This window comes from Rhinoderma darwinii, chromosome 4 (genome assembly GCF_050947455.1).
Source record: "Rhinoderma darwinii isolate aRhiDar2 chromosome 4, aRhiDar2.hap1, whole genome shotgun sequence".
In the NCBI taxonomy this organism is placed as follows: Eukaryota; Metazoa; Chordata; class Amphibia; order Anura; family Rhinodermatidae; genus Rhinoderma; species Rhinoderma darwinii.
This window is the reverse complement of record NC_134690.1, coordinates 364,310,667-364,335,595: the sequence shown is the minus strand read 5'-3', so window position 1 is coordinate 364,335,595 and position 24,929 is coordinate 364,310,667. Positions and strand designations below refer to the sequence as shown.

The following is a 24,929-nucleotide window of genomic DNA, read 5'->3' as shown; positions in this document are numbered from 1 at the left end:
CAGAAATCCATGCACCTGCTGCAGAAACAACCCCATTCAAACTAATGGAACCGATTTTCAGCTGCAGAAACTTCCGCAACAAAATCTACCGTGTGTGACATATACCGGTTAGTTCTAAGCTAAAAAAAATCTTATGGCATGCAATTGGGCCATAGAAGTCAATGAATACATCCGGCATATACCGCAGGTAGTCTTTCCCGGTAAATACACCGGGTTTACACACAAACGTGGTGTGAACAAAGCCTAATCTGTGACATGTATGCCAAAAGGACCCACTATTGGCATAAATTTAGCACGTATAGATTTGAATACTTTATTCTGTTAACTATATGTATTCTTCTGACGTAGAACCTAAAATTAGCGTGAAGTTGTTAGAATAACCTAGGAAAAAATGTAAAACCATATAATGTATGATATCCGTAAGAGAAAAAAATTACTTTCCACAATGATACAAAAAGTAAAATGTCTCTAAAAGTTTCAAACCGCCATCTCCACACTTGTCTGCACTCCATAAATCTCCACACGCAGACATCATTAAGAAGTTTGGAATACCCCTGTAATCTCCTAATAAAGCCACGGTTTTATCTTGTTTTATTAAAATGAGATCTAACTAAATAACTTTACATACCTGTGAAATCCAGAGATTATTTCAGAGATTGAAATAATCCTCTAAATAGTTAAGGAAGATTCTGTAATCTAAATTTAATTAAAGTTCACAGCTGGCATTCCGAATGGGAAACACTGGCACATTAGATGCAATATGAAGCGAGTAAATTAAACTTTTTTCTGCACAAAAATAGAAAGCAATTTGGTATGGTCACACATATTCCTCTCATTTTGAGCACTGAGACGCCGCACATTGTAGAATTTTATCTACTATAGCCACAAATGACTGTAGAATAAAAAATGCTACTTCCAAGACTAAGGGCACATTCACACGAACGTGTTTTTGCGGCCGCAATTCCCCCGAAAATCCACGGGAGAATTGCGGCCCCATTCATTTCTATCGGGCCATGCACACGACCGTAGTTTTTGCGGTCTTTGCACGGCCCGGGAACCCGCACCGCAGAAAGAACTGGCATGTCCTATTACGGCCGTCTTCTGCGGTCCGGGCTCATTGAAAACAATGACGGCGGCCATGTGCATGTCCTACGATTTGCGGGCGGCCCGCGGCTGACAGTCCGCAGCCGGCCGACCCGAAAATCATGGCCGTGCACACGGCTACGGTCGTGTGCATGAGGCCTAACTGGTTTGCAATGCTGAGACCTTGATATTTGTTAGTTCGTATTAATTACATATTAATGTGGTTATCCCACAAATCACTTTGCAAGACATCATGCACACGACCGTAGTGTTTTTCACGGTCTCCAAATACAGATCCGTAGTCATCCGCAAATCTGGCACGCTGTCTGCAAATACAGTACGTAGTGCATCCATAGTGCATCCATATTGACGGATTTGCAAAAAAAAAGGGAGGCTACAAATGATGTCACCAACATGACCCAAACTCTTGAAAAGGTCACATGATCGATCAGGCGCCATATTCTTGGGGAATCCCCTGCCGTCGCATAGCAACGCTTCCGCAATTGCAGTCGGCTACGCAAGTGCAAATTTGCATGCACCCATGGACTTCTAGGGGTGAGTCCGTGCCGCAATTGCGGACAGGAACAGGACATGTTCTATATTTAACAGATCATTTCTACAGCCCGGACACACATTTACGAAAAGGTGTCTGTGGCCTATAGATATTAATAAGTCTGCAGATTATCCATAAGTACGGAACTGTAATTACGGATAAAAACTACGATCCTGTGCATGGGGTCTAAGTAGGATGATAGTATATGCAATGATTAACAATTTTTAGGATGACTGGGTGACTGCACATATGCGACCACCCCTCTTCCACAAACTGGGGACACTGGACCCCTGCTCTTGGAATTAAGTATCTCATTTGTCAGACTCCCACATAAAAAACATTTTTAGGGGAAGCTATCGATATGCCATAAATGTGTATAGTGGAAAAACCCTTTTAGCAGTGATTTACTCTCTTAGGCCTCATGCACACGACCGCAAATGTGTGGACAGTCCGTGATTACTGCACGGATGGCCCGAGAAGCGTCATCTGCAGGCCGTCTGCAATCACGAACCGTGCACACGCAAGAGTGATTGAGTTTAATGAGCCCAGACCACAAATGCGGGCCAAATGACATGTCCTATTTTTTTTGCGGTCCGGGCTCTGGGCAATGCATGGACAGTGGAATCCGCGGTCGTGTGCAGCTCTGCAATTGCAGATAGTATGCGAACGCAAATGCACGGTCGTGTGCATGGGACCTTAACGTTTCTGAAGAGCTACTGCCCCTGGTCCCAATGACAATCTTGCCAACTGATCCTCAGCCACAGACCACAGTCACATCCTAACCAACTCTGGCATATAAAGAGGACCAGAAGATGAGTATTGATGTAGATTGTCATGTTCCCTATGATAATGCTGCCTGGCTGAGGCTCAGAGGCAAGACTAGAAAAGAACTTGCTTCGGATATTTCATTGAACAGTGGTTAGAACACTTTTTTCATCTTGCATGAACTCTCAAAAAAAAAGATTCTATAAGGCCCTATTGGAAGTTATGCTTTAGAAGCCTAAGGTTGAAGATATTCTACATTTTGGTTACCCTATATTAATATTGAGTACTAAATATTATGTGTACCCAAATTAAATAAAACAATTCTGAGAGTAATTTACATAATAGCTACATATTCATACCCTCCTTTAACACCGCTATTATCTGTTACATGTATGAGGGAAGGGTAACTCTATACTCCTGAATGTAAGTTATTTAGCCATATATAGACCCAGACAGTTGCTCCTGGGATATAGGATCTGAATCTGTCACATACATCAAACAGATTTGATTAAAAACTAAGTTAGACCTCCCAAGAATGCAATGTCTCCTGTAAACACACAGTCCGGGGGATGACTAATTGTATTAAAAAACGTAGTAACATTCTTCAAGAAAGTGCAGACAAGAAGTGTACCTTCAATGGTGAACTGTTGTGTTGAGCTCTATGTGAATAGTGCGGGGGCAAATATTTATTTTAGGTTAGAATACCAGATCAGCTACAGTAATTTAACCGCATCTAAATACTGCAGGAATCCAATCAGTGCAGCCATCTAAGTCTGAGATCAGCTGTTAGGCCGCCCTAGTATTTTACAGCAGTCAGATGTGAAATCCTGAGGAATAGGAAAATCTAAAAATTCCATACAAGCACGCCACTGTTCTCACTTTCGAGTGTCACACTATAAAAAGGAAATGACAACGCATTGCAGGATACGTCATACAACGGATACCATCGGTGCCGACGGACCCCATCGTGGTCCCCAATCTGGTCCATTGGGTTCCGCAGTGGGAGCCATCGTTTTGAAGAGAAAAATAGTGCTGCACGCATCATTCTTCTTTCTGTCAAATCTGACAGAATGTGCGATGCAGCCTCCGATGTAGATGTGAATAGAGCCTTACTGTGATTTAGTGCCGGTTTATTTATTCATTTACTTTTATTATTTATATGGCACCAACAAATTCCACAGCACTATATACAGAATATTAATAATACTCACATCAGTCCCTGTCCCCATTTGGGAAAAGAGGTTTTGGCACTTTCTGCAACTCATTTACTATCATTTGCTGCTACTTATTATGCTAGAAAGGTGGTTGAGGACAATGCCAGGTGCGACATGGCGTAGTTCTGTAGTGTGTGCTGAATACGATTTCTATTGAACTCTGGTCTTTAAACCCTCTTTATATTTAAGAGGTAGTTCAAGTTTGATAGTCTTTTTTCTCCAAATGTTCCACGGAGGAGAAGCAGCCGGCCCATCCTCATTTTCCCTGCAGTGATACTGCAGGAGAAGTTAATAGTGTGCATTGAACGGATGAGTCATGTCTTACTGAGGGATAACAGTTCCGAAAAATAGAAGAGGGTACCAAGTGGAGGAAACCACTGTATTATGTCCATATATCCTAACAGGGCATACAGGCAGGGTGGTACAAACTGTTCATCCTTTTTAAAAAATTTGTCTCTATAGGGGTCCTCCAACCCTGTTTCCTCTGGTTAGGCAGCCACCGGCCACTGCATCCAGGCGGAGAATCAGTGCAGAGCAGGACGGGATCCCAGAAACAACCTAGCACCCTGAGATACTGTACGCTGCTTCCATACCTCCCATAGAAGTGAATGGGAGTTACATAAACAGAGTAGCACAGCAAGCTACACTGTTTCCTTAACTCCCAAGTCTCCTAGGCAGGACAGAGTCGGAGGACACCCGTTCAGGACATAGAGGTGGAACCCGCATTTATTAGACATTTTGGACATATCCTGTGGATAGGCCATAAATGTCTGTCCACTGACATAACACTTGATTAATCTGACATTATTAGGGTAAATCCACAAGTAGCGAAAATACTCCAGAAAATTTACCGCAAATGGATTTCATTGCGGAAATCCGCAGCGTAATATAGTAGCAGCAGAGTGGATGAGAGTTGAACAATTATCATCCACAAGCTGCATAAAAAACCCGCTGAAAAACCATTCATAAATTAACCTTTTGTGCGTTTTTTTAATCCGCAGCATATCTATTTATGTTGCGGAATTGCTGGTTTTCTTTTGCGGGTTCTCCCTATTGAATTCAATGTGGTGGTAAAAGCCGCAACAAATAGCAGATTTGCGATTTTTGCGGCAGAGAAGCTGCAAATCTGCCACAAAGATTGCAACTCAGAAAAAAGTTATGTTTACCCAGATCTCTCTACTTCTATGTTCAGCCCCGCCTCCAGGGATGGTGTTTCAACTCATGTGACTGCTGCAGCCAATCACAGGCTGCAGTGGTTACATGGGATGAAACGTCATTCCAGGAGGCTGGGCATCAGAGGCGCGTGTCGCCATGACAACGTGTAAGTATGTGCTTTTTTTTTTTTTACCTGATAATTTCCGGTCCAGACATTCCGGCCAAAAAACTGCACCACAATTTGGTATGTTTTTTTGGCCGGAATTCCCTGCAGGGACCCGGGCGGATACGAAGCGTATCCGCCCCGTGTAAACATAGCCTTAGGATACAATTTTCTAAAGGCTTCATCTTTGACAACATCAAATGTCCCATAAAATTGTCATGGACTTTTCTTGATTGTCCAAAGAATTTTTGTCACAGATTTAATGATTTTCATTAATAATCATCATCATTTATGGTCGGATAGTTACTAAATCTGTCCAATAGGTTAGTATTATTGGGGGATTTCTGTTTCCAAGACAGAATATATTTATTAGGCCAATACATAAGGTATGAATACTGTGCACTCTTGTCCTAGAAGTGTTTTAATCCTACAAAACAAAAGCCAATGCAATTATTTTAGTTCTCATTAACCAGATCAGATTTATAACACAGGATGGCTATTGTTTGTTTAAAGTCTAATAAAATGTAATTTAGAAAGAGGGATATTTATCACATTTTATCGTGGACGTAAGAAAAATGTCTTAAGCTTTAAATTACAGCCTAAATAATCTAAGATTTAAATAATCCCTTAATTTCATGAGCTCCACCCACTTTAAAAGGTCAATTATTAAACTATTAACACAACAAGCAAGAGCGATCATCATTTCCAAGAAAGTGTTAGTGGAAAGAATAGCGGGACGTGAATAGTGTCCATTATATATTTATGATCGCACACAGGCTGACAAAGATTTTATTTTAATGTTTACAGGTTCACTTTCAGATATAATGTACAGCATATTTGCATATTAAATTTAGTTAATGGTCAAATTTGCAAATCAAGTGACATTTTAACTATGACTTGTACATTGTAAATTTACAACCAAGGTTGTATGAGATTAGAAAAACAAGTCTGCTTTCTACCAGCGCCGCTCTAGTCCGTAAACTGTGTCTGGTATTGCAATTTAGCCCCGATAAATTAAATGGGGCTCAATAGCTATCGCAGACACAGCCTATGGACAGAAGTACATTACCTATTATCACATTCCTTCCATTTTTATGTCAAGTTATATTGTAGGTTTGTTGATAGACTACAGTGAACTGAGTGAAGACATGGTCATGACTGGTGAGGTTATTTGGTTTGATGGTGCGGTCTTGAACTTTCGTCATAAATGCATTTTTCTTAATGGGGTTTACCAGTTCTAAGAAATTGATGGCCTATCCTCAGGATAGACCATCAATACCTGATCGGTTGGGGTGCCAACTCCCGGCACCCCAGCCAATCAGCTGTTTTGAAGGTGCCGCGGCTTCCCCTTCATTCTCTTTACTTCCCTTTTCAAATGAATGGGAGATGGCTGTAATACACTTCAATGGGAGAAAAGGCTGCAATAACTGTGAATTGCCGCTAAATGTGTGTCGAAGATTCACAGTGAGCAATTAGAAATGAAGGGGAAGCAGCGCTCGTACGAGCGCTGCACCCCCTTCAAAACAGCTGATCGGCGGGTGTCCCGGGAGTTGGACCCCAACCAATCAGCTATTGATGGCCTATCCTGAGGATAGGCCATTAATTTTTACTGGTTTGAAAACCCCTTTAATGATTGTAAAAAGATAACTTTTGCAACTTTCTAAATACTTTGTGTTTCAATTTTCTTTATTTTTTTTTACATTTAGAGGCTAAAAAATCCACACAGATCTGATTTGTCTCACAGCTGAGGGTTTGCTCCAATTGTATACAGTCTAAGCAATCCTCTGTGAGTTAAGCAGTCTAGACTCCAGCCTTATATATTCTATCTACATATGAAAACAGGAAGGAAAAATACTGAAGAAGTGTTCAGTTCAGAAAAAGCTGCCTAGACTGGATACAATTGTAGCAAACCACCATGACAAGTGGCCAAACCAACCCCCCACCAAACCACCATCCCCTCACCACAAGCTGCTAATACACAAATGACCTCATGGTCTACAAGTATAAGTATGTATGGATGAACAAAACGTTGCATCAATATGACAAGTGATGTGTATAGCAATGTTACCAATTCTGGGGATAGAGGACAAAGATGCCCCATGCGTATCATCACAACTTGGCTTGCTTAGGGGTATTTGTAATGTGGTAAGGTACTGGTTTATATAAGCCATGTATTAGAGGACACAAGGGTTTAATTGGTACTAGCTGTGTGCAGCCGAAATGGCACACTTACCTTCCCTTCCATCGGGTGCCATATCAATGCACACAATGCGTCTGTGTATGTGTACTGCTCATGCGCCGGGGCCGATGCCACCGTCCGAGTGACGTGTCCCCCCGCGCATGCACGGTAAATAGACAGACAGAAATCACCAAGGTAATTTGGCCAACATTTGGAACTGTTTTGTGTGGGTATTTTTACACTGTATAGCAAAACACTATAAAAAGTTACCGAACAGGGCGACATCCAATGTAAGGCCGGGCTCTGACCTCGGGTCTATTTTATGCACTTATAGGCACTCAGAGTGACTCAGTGAGGCACTGTATACTTTTCAAGAAGAAATGTTTCTAAGGGAAAATACCTGAATAATTCGGCACACAGCATTTTGGGTAGAATCAGAGACACATGGAGGTACAGTATAGATTTTTATGGGCACCTTATCCACGATCTATGTGTTATGGAACCAGAATACAGCCACAGACATGGAGTCTTGCCTCTCCGGCTGCGGTGACCACTCTGGTGATCTACAGATTCTTCTAATGCCATTAAAATGAAAACTGAGTATAATTTTAACCGGTAAAGGACTAGGCACTGTTTAGCCATTTTTAACACGCGTTACTTGAACTTCTATAACACTTCTATTTGTTGGGCTAGCGTCGTGATTTTTGCAATCAGTTTTAATGTGTTTTTCAGGATCAATGCACATTTCTTTTCTTATAATTTTTATATGCATAATTTTTTTTATCATTTTAGGCTTAGGCCTCATGCACACGACCGTAGCCATGTGCGCGCCAGTGATTTCCGGGTCAGCCGACCACTGAGTGACAGCCGCGAGTTGCCCATTATTTTCAATGAGTCCGGACTCCGCGGACATGAACAGACCGTGAAAACCACAGTCGTGTGCATGGCCCTATAGGAATGAATGGGGCCGCAATTCTCCAATGGATTTTCGGGGGAATTGCGGCCGCAATTAGGGCTGTGCTGGGTCTAGTTAGACCCAGCAGCAGCCTCGTACTGCCAGCATCCTGCCGATCACATGACCACCAGGACCAATAGAGGCAGCGGCCTCTATTCTATACAGAGCGCTCATTGAGAAGACAGAAGTGGATAAAATCCCTTCTGCCTTCTCTGCAGGATCCCTAGCAAGCCAAGCACCCAATCACTCGGGCAGCAAGCTTAAACCTGCGCTGTATATACACAGGACGGTCCTTAACCGGTTAAATATACATAAACCAGCTCTGAAATCATTCAAAAGAATCTTAAAAAAGATTTGGTCAGCAACCAAGGCGTAAATTGAGAGATCACCTTGTCAGCTAAGAATAGACCTGCATATAGCAGTGAGTCAGTGTCATGTGTTTCCAGTTGTTGTAAGATTTGTGTTATTATTTGATAAGGGTACATGTACAATATGTGGCAAATTCAGATATCAATGTTTTTCCTATTATGTTGGAGCCATTCTGATGTCACTAATCTCCATGGAAACATTATAATAATGACTGCAAGTCACTCACAGACACCGTGATGTAAAAGGTGAAAACAGGTCTTGTAGCAGCAGAATTTCGCTTTAATGCACCGTTACATGAAATGTTCCTCAGATTCAGCTTGTTATCAATTAGCCGCTGAAGTCCATGGATACGTAAATGTTTTTGAGAGATGGTGTTCCGCTGTGTCAGCAGTCGCCATGTCCCGTGTTATTAGTGAAAGATGAAGAGCTTCTGTCACTTTTCTCACCAGGCACACTCTTATTCTAGGGGACAATAGGCTGAAGTCAGCAAATTCTGTAACTATTTTCCAGCTGAGGAGTATTAAAGGGGTTGACCGGGAACTTACAATTTTAGTTGTAATGTGAAGAAAAAAAAGTTAGAAACCATACAAATATGCCCCCTGTGTGGATCTCACATTGTTTCTCTGCTCTACACATGTATTCCAACCTAGGCTCACATCATGACATCATTGCCATAAATTACCCCTGTGACATCACAGGTCCACAGCCCAGGTCAAGGCTGATGTTTTGTACTAGAGCCCGCAAGAACCTCTTCTGTGGGGCTGCAAGGTCTGGCAAACTGTGTAGTGTGCACAATATTGCCAGTGCATACTCATTTACTTCACTTCATTCAGGAGAAGTCATCCTCTTTTTTTTTATTTTTTATGTCCAGACAGAATATTACAGATATGAGGTAGTTAAAAGGGAGATGTGGTCTTTTACATCGCCTGCACTGCTGCCAAGGAAGAACTACAAATCACTCACTCTCTGAAAAAGATTACAGGCCACAAGGAAAATAGATATTTTCATGATTTTATTAGACAATATAGACCAATGGCAGCATTATTTATAGGAATGACAGATTTCTATGTTTTTTTTTAACCATTCTCATAAAGTAAAGTTACCAATTGTTATTATTCATTAGTGAATTATTTTTTAGGCACGCTGTTTGTTAAGTAGTAGTTGTATTCGTCAGCATGGATCATAGAGATGAAGAAATCCAAAAATGTTGGTCCCAGCTGCCAGGTTAACAGCAGCCAGGGCTGAGTCGGATCTCAAATTACTTGGTACTGTATGTCTTCCTTTATGTTTTGATCTACAGTACGGTTATCAAAGGGAGTCAAAAGAAGGATCAGCAGCAGACTTTATGATTCCCAACTTAAGTTTTACTAGTAATTATGTAATTTCCAAGTATTTTTTTCCCTGCACTGTTATTTTCCTGTAATGTGTGAGAATTCAAGGCATTTCATTCAAGAAGAAGTACGGTTGATAAAAAAAAGAAAAAATGGGCCATTTCACACGTCCATACAGGACCCCGATGCAAAAGTTCTTCTTGCCCCCCCCCCCCAAATTCTCTTCATGGCCGATGGCCCGTTTTACATCATGTGGATCTGTGCTGCTTACCTGGGAAAGAGATGGCACCAAGCTGCATTATGGGAAGAAGATAAGCTGGCAGAGGCAGTGTAATGCTCTGGACAATATTCTGCTGAAAAACCTTGGGTCCTGGCATTCATATGGATGTGACACGTACCACCCACCTAAACATTGCTGCAGACAAGTACATCCCTTCATGGCGGCAGTATTCCCTAATGGCAGTACCCTCTTTCAGCAGGATAATGCCCCCGCCACACTGCAAACATTGTTCAGGAATGGTTTGAGGAAGATAACTAAAGGTCCTTTACAACCAGGCAATTTTGGTCGTAAGAATGAGCGCCGATCAACGAGACAGCTTGTTGATCGGCGCTCGTTTGCTCCTTTCACAAGGAGCTATGATTAGTAATGCATGGGGACGAGCGCTCATTGCTAAGTTCGCTCGTCCCATACATTTCTATCATGTCAGCAGCACAGCTCCCTGTGATATCGGATATGTGCTGCCGACAACGGTAAGGTTTATTGCTGCATAAACTATATGATCAGATGATGAACAAGCTTGTTCATTGGCTGATCGCTGCCCTGTTTATACTGGGTAATGATCAGGAAAGAGCGTTGATATGAGCGCTCATTTGCCCGATCTTTGGCCCATGTAAAAGGGCCTTAAGTGTTTAAGGTGTTGACTTGACCCACTGATCATAGACTGGGGGTCCCAAGAGCCTTTATCCTCGTCACTGCGGTAAGAGTTTAAATAAATCGATGCCCGCAGTGGTCGAGCATGCGCCATGCTGCTCCATTCACAGTCATTAGCCAAGTACAGCACTCCGCTATCTCTGTCGGCCCCATAGATATAGAGTGTAGTTGCAGGGTGCATGCTTGATCTCTGTGGGCAGCACTCTATTCAACTTAGGACCGCAGTGATGGGACCACTGTTCTAGTGATTAGTGGGGGTTCCAACAAATCACACTGCCAGAATGAGGGCAGTCATTAAGAGGAAACTAGTGCATTGTGTATTAATTTAGTCGGTCTTGTTCCTAGTTCTTTACCATTAAACTGCGTGCCGCGTGGGTCAGGACTACAGCAAGCATACACTCTCCACCACGGAAGGAAGAGGAGGTGGAGCAAGCAGTCCTTTCTCCTCTAGCTTGGCACGTCTCCCTATGCTGTGGCCTACCAGGTGACATGCACTGCCACAAGACCCACCCACGTCCTGCCCAGCAAGCATCCCGTAGCATTGAGCCCCTCCTCCCTCCCAGACGGTGCTTTCAAAAACTCAGCCCCAGCGGCAGTGCTCAGCCCCCCCACATGCCCCTTCCTGAGTACCTCACTTATACTCTGCCCCTGTCTGGGCCTGGAGTTAAGAGATCCCGCCCATGCCTGTCCCAATTCATCCTCCTGTCACCTCGACACCCCCCTTCCGGATGTCACTTGGTCTCAGAGACCCATCGATGCAACCGCAGCATACACAGAGTGGCTGCACTGCACTGCTTAGGGGCCCGGTCGCAACTGTGGCTCCCTATAGCTACGCCACTGCATCCATATGTTTAGACTATCCTTTGGACATAAAGCCTGAAAAAACGTCCATGGGACGTGCACCTTATGAAAACACTAAAAGGCATAATTCAAGGTTTTTTTCAAACAGCGTTAAAATACAGAGGTTGTATGAGATTATACAAATAATCAGTTTTTTCAGTACATAATAATTATAATAGTAACAATAATGGGAAAATTGTTATAATAAAACGTTAACATTTGTTATCACTTACCTAGCAGACGTTACGTGAAACTTGCAACCAGTGAACTACTTAATCAGTTGTGGCAAAGTATTGACCTGTGAAAACAAAAGAAAATTAAATAAATCTGCTTCCATGTAACATCGACAAACAAATCCTCCCCAAAACACTGCAACTTGCAACAATAAAAAGAATATTAGTAATAATAGTAACTTATAGTACTAATACAATACTGTAGGTAACATTTGAGGTGACTACATTTTCAAGGGAGAGGGAGGTGTGGTCAACACCAGGTGGGAGGAGGGGCATTTTGTTTTTGTTATGGGCAATGCTAAATTTACTTTAATAAATTTCTCCAAAAATATATATGGTATAAATGTTGTATCTTAATAACCAGCATAAGTTGTTATTGCAAACAATTATTCCTTACACAGCACTATGCTTGAGAAGAAGGAGCGCTTCTGAATTTCTTTTTTTATCTCCTAATTTATTTTTTATTAGAAAATAAACAGCATAATACAATAACAATGTACCAAGCACTAGAAGATGGTTTGGTGTTACACAAAGTATGGCACTAACAAAACAACATAGTATTTATATAAAGTACACAAAAAATCCAAAGAAACAAAAAAGCCCATGAGAACCATTTACATCGTTCCCAATGTTTGAACAAAAAAAAAATTGTGGGGAGCAAGGAGAGGCAGGTAGAGGAGTCTTGTTGATGCTTGCTTCCAAACTAGGAAGACGCTGAGCAAAAAAGAATGTTGTACCGTAATGTGCGGTGATGTACCTGAAATACAGGAAGCTCCCGTCATATTAAGTGGAGTCAGCCATGGGGAGATGTGACAAGCCGATGTTAGGAGAGGGGGGAGTTAACGCTCCTGAAGGATTGGAAAGATAACCAAGGGCCCCAAATGGCGTTGTTCAAGTTCCTATCCCAATTCTACATATAGAATCCATCTTATTGATTCATTAGTGGGGCAGAGAGTGGAACATGTTTACTAGGGATTTTTTTTCTAAGAAAGTCAGTGTTTTTTTTTCCAGTAGTCATGAAGTTTTGGGCAGCACCACTAGTTGTGTGTGATAGTTCCTGTGAAGGCAACACTTCTCAGAGTGGATTAGACTATTACATTTGTTTGTAAAATTCTGGCATCCCATACCATCTAGTAAGTGTTTTAAAAAAAATTCTCCTGGCTTCTGATACATCTACAGAAACCAAGTGAGTGCTTTAAGATGAAAGCTACGTCCTCCCTAGAGATTGTTGTACCCAATTTTTCTTTCCCAGGCCAATGGGTAGCTTGATATAATGAGCATCCCTTTAAGTTGTATATCTGTGAACATTTTAGAGAGTAGGTCTTTGGTGGGGAGAGTAGTAGCAGAAAATGTGTTAGAAAATGTTTTACACATTTCCATGAAGATATGTTTGTGTAAAAAGTTGGTCATGTGATGAGCAGAGGTTGGGAGGTAAGATCTGATACCTGGAATCTACCAGTCCTGGAAGACTTTAGCAATGTTAACGTGCTGTAAGTTCCGCCAAAGGTCTAAAGGAGGCAATAAGTACAGCGGCAGGAGTCCTACTGGGGACAGAGGGGAAATCTTTTGAGTTGGATCTAGAGAAGACACCCTCTCCGGGAGGTCAGGCATAGAGAGCTGAATGTGTGGGCACTTGGGTCAATTGGCTATCAGTTGGGTCCATCAGTAAATAACAGCAGAATCTAAACCTCTGAAGAGGGGGGTGATGCACCTGGGGGTTGGCACGATGTACACTGACCCAAATCTCAGTATAACAAGGATGCAATGGGTTCCCTGTGTCCAGAGGCGAGTCCCTGTATATGTGCAGGTCATGCTTCTGTAGCCCAGTGGTGAGGTGGAGGAAGATAGGGCCCAAGCACAAAGTTTCTCTTTTAAGCCACTTGCAGTCTCACTAGAGGGTGAGACGCACTTCCGAATTTCTTAACAAGTAAATCTGACATTGTGCTTCCCTCTATGTGTTTAATTGACATGATTTTAAACTACACTGATGTAATTTGAAAGAAAAGTCAAAAGCATGCCAATTCATATTATGACTATTCATACATTCTGTTTGTATTCCGTAGGGATTAAATGCTGTGTTTTGAAATGTTGGCTCTGACAGGCATGCTAATCTTGCCACATGCCATCTGTTATAGAGCAGTCAAGATAAACTCTGGTGCTTGAAATGCTGAGCAATTCTCTGCATGCCCTATGGGAGTGGGAAATGTGTTAAATTAAATGAAATTGTCTATTTCGTATTAATATCTCAGCTTTCGTTCCCCCAAAGGGAACAGAAGTGGCAATTTACCTGATGATCGAAACTTACATTGTGATGGCACAGTTATTTCAGCAATTAAAAGAAAGCCAGACCAAGTTATTGGATATTTGATATTTTCTTAAAAGTTGGACTGTGGGATCGGGATGCATCGATGGAGTGCATTAACCCCTTAATGACCGGGCATGTTTGTACCTTAATGACCAAGCCAGATTTGTCAAATCTGGTATGTCTGACTTTATCAGAGAATAACTCTGTGAAAGTTTTGAATATCCAAGTAATTCTGACATTGTTTTTTCGTCACATGTTGTACTTTATTTTAGTGGTAAAAGTAGACTGATACAATATGCGGAAATTAATAAAAAAATAGAAAAATGGAAGAAATTTTGTAAAAATTACCATTTTCCCCTATTTTTAACTGCAATATGTCACATATGTACACACATACTGTACAATTTTTTTAATTAAATATATATTTCCATCTCTTTACTCCATTTTGGCAGCACTTTTGAAAAAATAAAATAAATTTTCAGCAATTTAGAGGACTTACAAATTAAATAATAATTTTTATAAATTTTGAAGTACATTTTGTTTTCCTGCACCAAGCCAGGTTTTCAGAGGCTCATAGGTGTCAGAATGGTGGAAACCCCCACAAATGACCCCATTTAGAAAACTAGACCCCTTAAGGTATTTACCTAAGGGTATAGTAAGTATTTTAACGCCACAGTTTTTTGCTAAATTTAATACATAGCAGGTGAAAAAAAAAAATATTTCACTTTTTTTCATAAAAGTATCAGTTTGAAGACCAATTTCTTTGTAAAGCGACCATGAGAATGAAGAAACACACCACAAAATCTATCACCCTGTTTCTCCTGTTTTCAAAAATACCAACATTGTGGCCCTAATGCGCTGCCTGGACACACGGCAGGACCCAAAAGGAAGGGAGCACCCGGAGGCTTTCAGGACTCATATTTTGCTTGAAAATGTTTTAGGCCCCACTGTACATTTGGAGAGGTTTTGAGCTGCGAGAACGATAGAAACTCCCCATAAACTACCCCATTTAGAAAACTAGACCCCATAAGGTATTTATTTAGGGGTATAGTAATTATTTTGACCCCACAGTTCTTTGCTAAATTTAATGCATATCAGGTGAAAAAAATAATAATTTCACTTTTTTCATAAAAGTATTTGTTTGAAGACCGATTTCTTTGTAAAGCGACCATGAAAATGAAGAAACACACCCCAAAATCTATCACCCTCTTTCTCCTGTTTTCAAAAATACCCACATTGTGGCCCTAATGCGTTGTTTGGACACACGGCAGGGCCCCAAAGGAAGGGAACACCCGGAGGCTTTCAGGACTCATATTTTGCTTGAAAATGTTTTAGGCCCCAATGTACATTTGGAGAGGCTTTGAGCTGCCAGAATGATAGAAACTCCCCATAAACTACCCCATTTCGAAAACTAGACCCCTTAAGGTATTTATCTAGGGGTATAGTTAGCATTTTGACCACACAGGTTTTTCGCTAAATATATTGAAATTAGTCTGTAAGGATTAAAATCTACTTTTTTTCTGAAACATAGAAATTTTTATTATTTACAAGGAATAACGAAGAAAATGCACCCCAACATTTGTAAAGCAATGTCTCCCGATTACGACAATACCCCATATGTGGTAATAAACTGCTGTTTGGACACACAGCAGGGCTCAGAAGGGAAGGAGCGCCATTTTGATTTATGATTTTGCTGGAATGGTTTTCGGTGCCATGTCGCATTTGCAATGCACTGGAGGGACCAAAACAGTGGAAACCCACCAAAAGTGACCCCATTTTGGAAAAACCTTCAAGGAATTTTTCTAGGGGTATAGTGAGCATTTAGACCCCACGGGTCTTTTGCAGAGTTTATTAGAATTAGGGCGCGAAAATTAATATCAACATTTTTTCCACTAAAATGTTGCATTTTCTCATTTTCACAAGGGATAAAGGAGGAAAAAAACAACCATTTTTTATAAAGCAATTTCTCCCGAGTACGGAAATACCCAACATGGGGTCATACGTTTTTTCATTAGAAATGAATTAACCCTTTCAGGACTGATCCATTTTTTGCTTTCATATTTTAGATTTTCACTCCCCGCTTTCCAAGAGCCATAACTTTTTTATTTTTCCATCAATAGAGCGGTGTGAAGGCTTATTTGTTGCGGGACAATCTGTAGTTTTCATTGGTACCATTTTGGGGTACATGCGATTTTTTTTGATCACTTTTTATTCAATTTTTTTTATGCAATCCTGAGCAAAAAACAGGAATTCTGACACAGTTTTTTAGGTTTTCTTTTTGCGGCGCTCACCGTACGCTATAAATGACATTTTTACTTTATTCTGCGGGTTGGTACGATTACGGCGATACCATATGTATATAGGTTTGGTCCTTTTTTTTAGCGTTTGCGCAATAAAATGACTTATTTATAAAAAAAAAAAATTCTGTGTCACCATATTCTGAGAGCCGTAATTTTTTAATTTTTTAGTCAAAAAAGCTGTGTAAGGGCTTGTTTTTTGCGGGACGGATAGAAGTTTTTATTGGTACTATTTTCGGGTACATGCGACTTTTTGATCACTTTTTATTCTTTATTTAGGGAGCGGTGGTGACCCAAAAAATTGCCATTCTGTCGTAGTTTTTTATTGGTTTTTTTTGGGGTGTTCATCGTGCGGGAAAAATAACATTATAGTTTTATAGTTGGGTTCGTTACGAACGCGGTGATACCAAATATGTGTACTTTTTTAACGTGTTCATTTTTTTTCTATAATAAAAGTCTTATTATAGGAAAAAAGCATTTAGTGTTTATAGAACTTAGAACTTTTATTTTTACACTTTTTTTAAAACATTTTTATTACTTTTTTTTAACTTTTTTAACTTGTCCCACTAGGGGACACTTAGTCTTGCAGCTTTGATCGCTGCTAGAGTACATTACACTACACACGTAGTGTAATGTACTCTAACTGTCATTGTGACGTGACTGTCACACTGACAGGAAGCAGAGGAGGAACGGCCGGAGGCTGTTCCTCCGAAGCTTCCGTGCATGGCAACCCGGAGGTCATTATCTGACCTCCGATTGCCGTGACAAGCATCGGTAGCCCCCACGATCACTTCGTGGGGGCTGCTGATGTGCTTCAAACCACTTAAATGCGGCGACGGCAATCCGTCGCCGCACTTAAGGGGTTAACTGCCGAAATCAGCGGCGATGGTCCGCTGTCCGGCGAGGCTGATGTCTCAGCTGTCTAGGACAGCTGTCAGCGCGGGTCTGTCACTCTGTGTTTACACAGAGTGACAGTTTGAAATGCGGACGAAAATGAACGTCATGGTGCGGGAACTAGCAGCCGACCATGACGTTCATTTTCGTCCTTGGTCGTTAAGGGGTTAAAGAGGTTGTCAACACAGATAACACCTATAATATAAGAGCCATCTGGCTACTGAGTGCTCATTTTGCTCTCATTTTACACGCCATTACTTTCATAGCGGTTGTACGAGGTATTGCAGCACTGTTTCATTGACTTGAACAGGACAACGCTGCAATACCTCACTCAGCCGCTACGAAAGTAATGGCGTGTTTTAGTATGAACAGGAATGAAAACTATGTAAACAATCTAGAGGCTGCGGTGCTCGTTTGAGTGTCGCGGCCCCTAGATAGATAGCCTATCCTTAGGTTAGGCCGTCAATTTTAAAATCCTGTAAAACCCCTTTCATTGTATGCAAAAACAATAAGGGTATGTTCACACACAGTGCTTTCAGGCGTATTTCGGGGCATTCACGCCTCGAAAAATTCCTGAAAAAATGTGAGCTGAACGCCTACAAACATCTGGGAAAAACAGCATTTAGTTCATACGGGGCGTCTTTTTACGCCGCTGTTTTAAAAAGAAGTTGCATGTAAGGGTATGTGCACACGATAACTGCAATTACGTCTGAAATTACGGAGCTGTTTTCAGGAGAAAACAGCTCCTGAATTTCAGACGTAATTGCATGTACTCACGTTTTGCGGGGCATCTTTTACGGACGTAATTTGGAGCTGTTCTTCATTAGAGTCAATGAAAAACGGCTCCAAAAACGTCCCAAAAAGTGTCCTGCACTTCTTTTTCGCAGGCGTCTTTTTACTCGCCGTATTTTGACAGTGACGCATAAAATTACACCTCGTGGGAACAGAACACCGTAAAACCCATTGCAAGCAATGGGCAGCTGTTTGTAGGCGTATTAGGGGCGTTTTTTTTCAGGCGTAATTTTAGGCGTAAAACGCCCGAATTGCGTCTGAAAACACTGGGTGTGAACATACCCTTACTTCTTGAGGCCTTTTTTGGAGCTGATTTTCCATTGAACACTATAAAAAACACCTCAAAATACGCTTCAAAAGAAGCTCCAAATTAAAAGAAGCTTCATTTTCAGCTTCAAAAATGCCTGAAAATCAGAGACTGTTTTCTCTGAAAACAGCTCCGTATTTTCAGACGTTTTTTGTTAAACGTGTTAACATACCCTATGCAATGTATGCCATACACCTGCATATGCCTACCACTGTTAGGCCCCATGCACACCACCATAGATTTTGTCCGTAATTACGGAACCATAATTACGGGAAGGTGTCCATGCCGTAGAAAGGCTCCGCAAAAAACAGGACATGTATTATTTTTTGCCTTTTACAGACCGTGATCCCATTCTTTTTATGGGAGCACAGCCCGCAAATGCGGATGGCTTCGCACGCCTGTCCGTGCCCGTAATCACGGACTGTGATTACGGGTACGGTCGTGTGCATGGGGCCTTAGCCTGCAAAATGAAAACCTGAAAAAAACGTTATCCCTTAGAAATATATTGGTAGACTAAACTATAATTTGCTATCCAAACACATCCTTCTGACCTATGTCAGTAAACGTGGTGTAGAAGAGGCCTAAAGCTGCGATAATTTGGGCAATACCACCAATACCGAGCCAATAATCCATACATCTTTTATACCAAACATGTAACAAAATTGGTCTCTACTCAAGGTGAATATTGGGATCTTGTACCAAATATTTAGTAACTGGAAGAAAAACTTTTTACATGGTTGAAATGTTTTTATTTATTTAATACTGAGCTTAGACTAAGACAAACATTTAAATGATGATTTTGAATTTATGAAAAAATGCCTCAAAATAAGCAATAACACTATAAAGCCCTATCTTTGGCTTTAGTCCTATTTAAAAAATGACTCTCAAGACAATTGCAAAGAGTGATCATGTCGTTTTGGCAGCTCCACTTAAATGTCAGCCTCTCTCGAAAGGAAACCTGCTGTAGGAAGTGATAACTCTGTGACCGGACAAAGGAGCTGCAAAAATACCAATTCCCTGACCATGGGCTGTTAACATAATTATGTAAATGATTTCTCACATGAAGATATACTTGCAGCATTTATATATATATATATATATATATATATGTCGTGCTCTCAAAGGATAAAAATAGAGCTATATTCAGATGGCATTAAATAAAGCCACTGTCTTATCAAATATGCTTCCCAAGCTCTTGCTACGGGTTCAAATGAGCTTGTGTTCTTAAAATCCTCACAAACTTATGTAATAGAAACATTTTCTGTTTTAGCACTGAGCAAAAAGTGTCATGTTCCTTGTTGACCACTTACATTAATTGCTTTGGGTACAGGATACAGCAACTGAAACAATAAAAATCTATGAAAAATCACCATAAATGCTTGATACTAATGCTAACTAGAATTTGAATAGAAGTAATAATGGAAAATAAAATAATGCAAGAAAATGCGTGTGAATATATATATATATATATATATATATATGTAAAATATTCTAGCCATTAGAGCAGCTAACCTAATTAGAGAAGCTTATTCTGCTCTCTAGGATCTGTTCCCATTTTTCACTAGGTTCTTGTTACTACAATACTGCATAAATCGGGTGAGAAGTGAAAGCCAAACGACTAGAAATATTAATACTTCCATACATTTTACCTTTAGGGCTTATGCATACGATTGTTGTCGTTTTGCACACTGCAAAACACAGATCCCAGTGGCTTCCGTGTGCTGTTTACTTTTTTGCGGATTTGTACACTAGAAGGGTTGGACCACAAATACGGACCAGTCAGGACCTGTTCTATAATTTGCAGAATAGACACATGGATCCTAATAAAAAAATAAACGGATACGTCTTTCAAACTACCATATTGCATATCTAGACATTTGTATCTCTGGGGACATCCAGAATTTTTTCAAGGACAACATAACGCCCATTTCCATACATGGCGCTCCTTTGGTATTACTACATTGCATCAACTGTTACATTCCTCCGATAGGAGATATATGACCTTTGAAGAACTGGTATCCACTTTGAAAATCCCAACACGTCACCATCATATTTCCAGTTGATGTCCTTTTAGAAATCTAAACTCCGAGACATTTCACCGGAGTGTGTGGGAACTACTCTAGATCTGATTATTACAAAACCAGCTATTAAAAGTTTGTGTACATCATATATATATTGTAAAGTAAGAGACGGTCTAATGAAGGCCATGTCAGCCTCTATGTTCAAAGCATGGAATAAGGATGTCCTAGACCCAGAATTATCCCATAAGATATTGGAGGGGTGGGCAAGGGTAGAGAAAGCTGTTATTTGTGAACAATGGAGGGAGACACATTTTAAATGCCCCCCACCCCAATGCCCCAGATAGACTAGTGGCCTGTCCGAGATGCAATACCCCGAAGACAGACATGTTTCATGGCACGTGGGGTTGCCCAGTTACTAAACAAAACTGGGTTGACATCTTGGCGTTAATAACATACACCTGGAGGATAATCCTAGAAAACAATCCATTATTTTATTGTTTCACTCAATTCCTGAGACTGCCCGTTCTCTATTTGCCATACATGCTCTATTACTGGTAGCCAAAAGATGTATATTGGCTCGTTGGCTTGAACCACAAGTACCAACATTAAGTGAGGTTGTGCTACAGATGTCAAAATTCATTCATATGGATAGATTGGAAACCGAGAGGGTTGCGTAGGGACAGGCCTCAAAATTTTGCAAGAAATAGAAGACCTTTATCTGCAAACCTTTTCAACCCCAGGAAATTAATCTAATGATCTCTTTTCAATACAGTACCTGGTATTTAACTAGAGATATTGCTGGCACCCTAGGCCACCTAAAACAATAAAACAATATACAAAGCCATTATTCCTTCACCAATTGAGGTGATTTTGCTTATTCTATACTACTCATTATTACTAACTTTTAATTTTTCTTTTGGTTCAAACCCGATGTCCATTTGCATGGTTGGGAGGGGGGTGACTATTTAAGTTTAATGTTTGTATCATGTATATTATTTGTACAATGGATGCAAATTGAGAAATTCAATAACCAGATTATACAAAATGCAAGAAAAAAAAAAGGTTGCGTGTGTGTCCCCATAGAATTGAATGGTTCAATATGCTAGCCCCAAAAAAACGTATAGGACACTGCAGAAAACAACAGTCCTGTGCATGAGCCATTATTGTGATGATTAATTGCCTTTTGTAATCACATGTAGAATAAATTGATTCTGTGCCTTCAACAGAAGACTGTATGAAACGACATATGCTGAAATGATCTTCCGATGTGTTCCATCATTGGTAAACGCTTGTCATCAAAATGCACAATGATTGGTCACTAAGGTTGAATATCACAAAAAAAATGCAAGATAATAGGCCAACTTAAAGAGGTGTTCTGGTGCCGACAATTCCTTATTACATTTCTCTATTAGGGCATGTCGAGGTAAAATAATGGGTTATTTTGTCTAGAGGATCACATTTGTTCAATGAAATCAATGGATACCTATTGATTTTTGTGAGCTGTATGGAGAAGCAAGCATTTACATTGTGATACAAGTTTTATTCTGTACAACCTCTAACTAAACCTATAGTTTACAGGGTTATTTCCATCTTATAAAGTGATGACATATCACTAGGCTGTACCATCACTTTGTGATATATCAGTCAATGTACTTGGGCAAAAATACAAAAAAAGAAAATAACTCTTTCATAAAATTTATCCAGCCAATAAAATGGTTCTAGATTCTTATTTATTTAACGTGTTGTTAAGATTTAACAAAAATTCCTTAAAAGTAAAAATGGTTGTTTCTAATGCAATAATGGAATGTGGATGGGTTAATGCCCTGCTCATGTATTAGACATAGAATACCAAACAAATGCTATACCCATATTCCAGATCCATTTGACTTAGAGAGGGTTAATATGCAAGGCTTTATAATAAGCTGAAAAAAGGAATCCAAATCCTCGATACAGACGCAATGCTTGGATCTGGCAATGCCAGTTACGTTGCCTCAAGTGATGTTGTATGAGTGACCTAGAAATTTAAGAAATCCGCTCCAACTATAAAAGCAAAAGCTTTCAAACAGCAAAACATCTAATTCTTAGTGGCAGGCAATTTATTTCAGAAAAATAAAAAATAAGAGAAAAACAGAAGACAAATCACAGCAACTGTGCTGGGACTAACAGTCACCCAATATCCATAAAGACGGCGACAAAATGAGGATTATTAGATGAATGAAGGTTAGGTCAGAGGTGTTGGGAACGCTACAAAATTTGGCATTATTATTATTATTATTTTAGTTTCGGCAACTATTTTATGCTGGAGAATGTAGAGCCCTATTGTTTACTGAGACAGTATTTCTCTTGTGGGGCTTCGGCTTTATTCCCACTAGTGTTTAGCTTTATTTCTTTTTATCCATATGAGAAAATTGAAAAAGACAAAGTCAAACTTATGCTTCCCTTTTTGCTTCTATAGCCATGTATATAAATGCCTTGGCCAAGTAGAATGGCTTGTTGGCACAATCACTTGGCAGTCAGCACCCAAATCATATGCCCTGCCAGCACCTAACCCTCCTTCCTGAGTTACACTCCCTCCTGATAAAGGAATGGGTCCATCTATACACATGCTCAAAAAGGATAGACATTTTTTGGTGAACTATATTTTTTGATTGAATACTGTACAGTTGGATATGGAGGGACCATACGGCCGCACAGAGACGACCTACATCTCCATTTTACAAAATGCTAGAGACTCTGTCTGCTACCTTAGCTCTGTTCACAGTGACGACGGCTTTCTTCATAATCTGTTTTTTTCTCCATTGATTTAGAATTATTCTGGATAGAATAGCGCAGAAGCAACAGGAACCTTACAGAAAAACTAAAACAAGTGTGAAAAAAACCTGTAGATATTCTAACATAAAAGTCAAGGCACAGTATTCCTGTCCAAGTATTTGTATTCATCAGTGCATTCCAGGTTTCCTGCTATTGACTCTCGCTCTACCCTCCCCTATCAGCCTGTTGTAGTCACTCTTTATAACCAGTCATTGAGTTGAGGTTTGTCCAATTGTTCTATTCCTTCTAAAGACAATCTGCCGATAATATCCACTACGTATAGGACAAATACACATCAGAGTATTCTGTGCACACTCTGCTTGGGGAATGTGAACATCATAGAGGGTGGTCCTTAGCTTGGGAACCTGCTCTATTAGTCAGAGTAAAAGTGGCTCTTACGCTGTTAGACCTGGCTCATCCATGTATTACATAGTCAGCCATTTATCTGAATTTCCATCGTGTCATACTACATTCATGGCCAGCTGTAGATTCCCTCGGCAGAAACAGATGATCGCTCGGGGTTTCTAAAGCCAAATCAGCTGATCACCAGACCGGCTTTATTTTAAACAGCGATTGCCCTAATCTAAACCATTTTGTCTTTATTAGGCTTGAATGAGATTTGAAAAACATTGTTTTCATTTTCCAGAAACAGCGCCACTCTTGTATGGGAATGAGCCGAAATACCGTAGTCAGTCTATGACAAGAATGGCAATATGATGCGGTTTCTGGAAGAAAGCAGACATGTTTTTCTAATCTTATAGCACTCCTTCAAAACCAATATTTCTTCCTTATTTTTTCATCTACAATGTATCATTCCATTATTTAGATATGTTAATACCTAGTAAGGATAATGGCAATAATGAGACTTCATCAAATACAAAAAAGCAATGTCATAAAAGGAGAGCTATATTCAACTGCGGGAGTCTCCATAATTATCATTATTAAATTCCTCCATAGTCAAACTGAGAAGATTAGGCGTTCTAGTTTTTGAAGGCTTGTTGACTGCTTAATGCCAACTTATAGTCAACACTGTCACATGTCATTTCCATTTATTTTCTAACCTCTTGTATTATAAATATAATTCTGTGTTTTTTAATTCTTTCTTTGTCCCTTAAACCAATTTTTTCCTCGTTAGTCCTGATAACATCTCCTAATGAAATTCCACTACTGTAATTTTCCTTCACAGTCGTTTGGAAAAGGAAGCCGGCAGTAAAATTATACAAGTAATTTGTCATTATCATTCTTGGCATCTAAAAATAATATTCCACTTGCTAAAGCTAGATCAAGATTAAACTTCATTACAGGTATTTTAGACTTTAAAAATATATTGCGGGTGGCTTTCATCAACCACAGATGATCCGTCACAAGGTGTGGAGATTGTGACAAAGTTAAAAGGATTAATCAGATTACATTTCTATACAGTGTGACAGTGATTACTGACTGAGTGTAATAGACATAGAATCCACAATATTCGTCTTCGGCTATATGGCTGGAGACTCTGCATATTCCCAGAGGAGTTGTGCTGCCCTGGCCACATCATCAACTTGAAGTACTGTATGATATTACCAGAGTAGGACAACCTTAAAGTACTTAGGTTTGCCCTGAACACAACGAGAAGATGAAGACACACCATAATATCATCAAAATCAACAGCCTTACTCCGGTCCATATCTCTTAGGAACACGAATGGAACAAATATAGAATAATTTAAATGAATGCCAGTAAGGACAC

The 24,929-nt window shown here is 40.2% G+C and overlaps 1 protein-coding gene across 5 annotated transcripts in view; it reads right to left on the bottom strand.

Annotated features, from left to right (window-relative positions):
- Positions 1–24,929, bottom strand: part of PLCB4 (phospholipase C beta 4) — a 263,547-nt gene that overhangs the window by 146,483 nt on the left and 92,135 nt on the right. For all 5 annotated transcript variants that reach the window (XM_075863064.1, XM_075863062.1, XM_075863065.1 and 2 more), the window contains one exon: positions 11,772–11,836. The gene's annotated coding sequence lies outside the window, so the exon portion shown is untranslated. The remainder of the gene's footprint in view (positions 1–11,771; positions 11,837–24,929) is intronic.